Below are 5,000 nucleotides of genomic sequence, written 5' to 3' on the forward strand. Positions count from 1 at the left end.
CCTTAACCTAAGTTACACTGCACCTTAACCTAACTTACACTGCACCTTAACCTAAGTTACACTGCACCTTAACCTAAGTTACACTGCACCTTAACCTAAGTTACACTGCACCTTAACCTAACTTACACTGCACCTTAACCTAACTTACACTGCACCTTAACCTAAGTTACACTGCACCTTAACCTAAGTTACACTGCACCTTAACCTAACTTACACTGCACCTTAACCTAACTTACACTGCACCTTAACCTAAGTTACACTGCACCTTAACCTAAGTTACACTGCACCTTAACCTAAGTTACACTGCACCTTAACCTAACTTACACTGCACCTTAACCTAAGTTACACTGCACCTTAACCTAACTTACACTGCACCTTAACCTAACTTACACTGCACCTTAACCTAACTTACACTGCACCTTAACCTAACTTACACTGCACTTGAGGGCGACAGCCGTTCCGAGATTGAGACAAGAGCGGCCCATGTATCCGAAATTCTGATACAATGGTGTCAAAATTCAAAACTGGAAATCGCGCCTCAAAAATCAAGTATCATCTTGTTAAAAGGCAGACTAGCCAGAGATCCTATTATAAGGTTAAATAACCGTATAGTCGCAAGAACACGCGCTGCAAAGTACTTGGGCGTCTTCATAGACGAAGCCTGGAGCTACATCCCACACATAAATCACGTTGCCTCTAAGGCTCTGGCAGTACTAAACAAATTAATAAGTATAGCCCAACGGCGTTTCCATCTCCCTCCGATTGCAACAAAAATGTATAATAACTGTGTTTTGGTACCAATCGTGGGATACGGCTCCAGTGCCTGGGCCCACAAACTCACTCAGGTCAAGCCTGCCACTATGGTAAGAAGGATACAGCGCAACGTAATACTAAGGTGTGTAGGCGCATTTGGTACAACACCCACAGATGCACTGTGTCTAATCATGGGACTCTGCCCTTTAGATCTGTTAATCAGACAGCAGGCTGCAATGTACTGGCTTTCCAAACGAGAACACCAACAAGTCACATTAATAATGGGTGAACACCTCAACAATGTAAAAGAAATTAAACAAAAAACGATCAATCTCTGGCAACAACAATGGGATACATCCGATACAGGAAGGCGTGTCTATGACCTCCTTCCAAGTATTCAGGAAAGAATACGTATGAAACACTTCGTCCCCTCTCAAGGCATTGTACACTTTCTAACAGGACACGGCCCATATCCTGTGTATCTCCATCGGATTGGAAGTCGTCCGACACCTGAGTGCGTTTGTGGCGCCCCTGTGGGGACGCCCGAGCACGTAGTGTTTGAATGTCCCGACTTTGATCCAGTCGCCTCAGAGCTAAGGCTTGAAATCCCAACGCTGGGGCAGAGTCGATACTCGCCCACTGGTGGAAGGTAAGCATTCTGCTTTACATCAGTACATAACTAATATTTCAGTCGTCTGACGTCCCTCCTTAGTAAATGATGCAGGACCACATACATAGATGATACATACTGTAAACTGGGGAGGACAGTGTGAACCGCACTCGACCCAGTCACCCTATCTCACAGTCCACTCCGTGTGTAACAAAGCGAAAGCACCAAAGCACTAGCGTTCAACAACATCCATTTTATCCTCGCTGCCACAGGACACTATCCAAAGAACGACAAGAGGAACGTGACGTCCACTAATAAGACACAATGTCTCACATCACCCGCAAACAACGCAGCTCAAATCAGCCAGCAACACCCACAGTGGTCCACCCAGTATCAACACAAGACGCAACGCCACGCCACAACACAAAAGGTACAAGTAATAAAATACCCTTTGGCCACACCCCTGGTAAAGACATCGAACCAACCCACCACCTGACACCAGCCAAACGTACATCCTGATTTGACACATCTCTGGCAACCTTACCCACGTTGGCCCTTAACCTAACCCACGTTGGCCCTTAACCTAACCCACGTTGGCCCTTAACCTAACCCACGTTGGCCCTTAACCTAACCCACGTTGGCCCTTAACCTAACCCACGTTGGCCCTTAACCTAACCCACGTTGGCCCTTAACCTAACCCACGTTGGCCCTTAACCTAACCCACGTTGGCCCTTAACCTAACCCACGTTGGCCCTTAACCTAACCCACGTTGGCCCTTAACCTAACCCACGTTGGCCCCTAACCTAACCCACGTTGGCCCCTAACCTCACCCACGTTGGCCCCTAACCTAACCCACGTTGGCCCCTAACCTAACCCACGTTGGCCCCTAACCTAACCCACGTTGGCCCCTAACCTAACCCACGTTGGCCCCTAACCTAACCCACGTTGGCCCCTAACCTAAGTTACGCTGCACCTTAACCTAAGTTACGCTGCACCTTAACCTAAGTTACGCTGCACCTTAACCTAAGTTACGCTGCACCTTAACCTAAGTTACGCTGCACCTTAACCTAAGTTACGCTGCACCTTAACCTAAGTTACGCTGCACCTTAACCTAAGTTACGCTGCACCTTAACCTAAGTTACGCTGCACCTTAACCTAAGTTACGCTGCACCTTAACCTAAGTTACACTGCACCTTAACCTAAGTTACACTGCACTTTAACCTAAGTTACACTGCACCTTAACCTAAGTTACACTGCACCTTAACCTAAGTTACACTGCACCTTAACCTAAGTTACACTGCACCTTAACCTAACTTACACTGCACCTTAACCTAAGTTACACTGCACCTTAACCTAAGTTACACTGCACCTTAACCTAAGTTACACTGCACCTTAACCTAACTTACACTGCACCTTAACCTAAGTTACACTGCACCTTAACCTAACTTACACTGCACCTTAACCTAACTTACACTGCACCTTAACCTAAGTTACACTGCACCTTAACCTAAGTTACACTGCACCTTAACCTAACTTACACTGCACCTTAACCTAACTTACACTGCACCTTAACCTAAGTTACACTGCACCTTAACCTAAGTTACACTGCACCTTAACCTAAGTTACACTGCACCTTAACCTAAGTTACACTGCACCTTAACCTAACTTACACTGCACCTTAACCTAAGTTACACTGCACCTTAACCTAACTTACACTGCACCTTAACCTAACTTACACTGCACCTTAACCTAACTTACACTGCTCCTTAACCTAACTTACACTGCACCTTAACCTAACTTACACTGCACCTTAACCTAACTTACACTGCACCTTAACCTAACTTACACTGCACCTTAACCTAACTTACACTGCACCTTAACTGTCACATGTAACGTCACAGGAATGTAGCTTTGCCTAACAGCAACCCTCTGAACATAGTTCACTGCTTGGATCCTCTGGTGTCATGTGTATTTCTCGATGCCATGGTGCGTACCCTCACGTAAATGTCTTTCGAGTGTTGCGTACTTTCTACACAGTCCCGCTAACCACTGGAAGGGTGTAACGCTACAGAACGAATATCGCCCTCCCCTCCTGCCCTTCCAAGCTGGTCGGTCAGGCGTTTGTTTGTGAAATGAGCCTTGCAGCTGTTCAGTTGCATTTGGTTGTCGATGCAGTCAGTGTACGTTGTGGTACGGCCTGTGTGGACTGTCCGCTGATGTACGCGTAACCCACACTGATCATCCGTCGTTACGTACTGAGTGACATAATGTGGCACATGCTTGACCGTACACCGGCTGCGCCCTACAATGGCGAATCATAAGGGCCATATGTTGTGCACGATGCTACTTGTCTCGTCTCCCCATTACAGCGAGATTGCACTGTTGTACGCCGTAGAGACATGTGGTAGGTACGGACGAAAGTATTGCATGTTGGCCCCCCCCCCTCCCTCTGCCGGGAATCAGCGTGAGCCGTCTGTTGATGTAGCGACGAGGGTTTTCCTATTTAATCGTATTGCCCCACACAACATGATACCACGGTGGACCGCGTTCCACATCTGCGACATGCTACAGAGGCCGGTTGACAGTCGACCGCGCAAGGGACATTGCACACGTGCGCGGACCATCTTCCACGTGTTCTCTCGTGTACGTGCCGTAGTGTGTATATGGGCTGATGTAGCGTGTCGTGACACATAACATGCAGGCATGCCAGAATCGTAGATTTCGCAAATGTTGATTGACGTATACGTTTGCTGCCAAAGATCCGCAAATGAACTGGAAATCAGTTGTTGAGCGGTTGTTCGCGCTGCAGGTGCATCGGTGATAGCGACGATCGGTACATCTGTGAACCGGTTGTTTCGGCGGTACCCGCCATGCCCCCGAACCTGAGTTGGCCATGTGGGTATGAAGCGATACGAGGCTGTGGCTTGGTGGGACAGTCCCCGGCCGGTGAGGGGGGGGCCGCGCGGCGTGCTGGCCGCGCGCTGCGTGAGCGCACGCACTACAGCCGGCTGGTGGGGGGCGCCCAGTGGCAGGAGCGCCGGCCGACGGGCCCGGCTGGCGTCCCAGCTACGCGCCGGCGCACCCGGCGCGCGGCGCCAGGCGGCCAAAGTGGGTTCTGCCGAGCCCGGTGCGAAGCGCGGTGGACATCTGCAGTGTGCTGGTCCGATTGCGGACTGTGTGCGTTGAGGATGCGCCGCCGCCCGGCACTCGGCGTCGCGACGCCGTCTGCTGCTCGGTCGCCCCCAGCGGTTCTCGCAGGTGGTTTGTATCGCAGCTCTGCGGACGTGTTGGCGCGTGCGCTGTGCTGGGAGAGTTCGCTTCTGCACCCAAGTGGGGCTTTGCCCTTCTGTGGCGCTGGCGTTGGAGCTGCCGGTCACCGTAGGTGGCGCGTGTTGTTTCCCGCCGGCAATGCCACGACAGCACGCTCCCGGGCCTCTGTCGGCAGCGGCAAGCTCAGTTGGGAGCACGGGTGTTCGCACTGAAAGCGTCTACTCGCCTATCTCCGGGCGATTGCGCCTCTCTCGAACCCGACCAAGTACTTAGGACGGCGCTGCGCGCCGCCGGGACCTGAGAGGGTTTCGAGGTGTATCGTGCAGGGGAGCTCAGCCTCCTCCTGTTTGCAGAATAATTGAGCGGA

This window comes from Schistocerca gregaria, unplaced genomic scaffold, assembly GCF_023897955.1.
Source record: "Schistocerca gregaria isolate iqSchGreg1 unplaced genomic scaffold, iqSchGreg1.2 ptg000623l, whole genome shotgun sequence".
In the NCBI taxonomy this organism is placed as follows: Eukaryota; Metazoa; Arthropoda; class Insecta; order Orthoptera; family Acrididae; genus Schistocerca; species Schistocerca gregaria.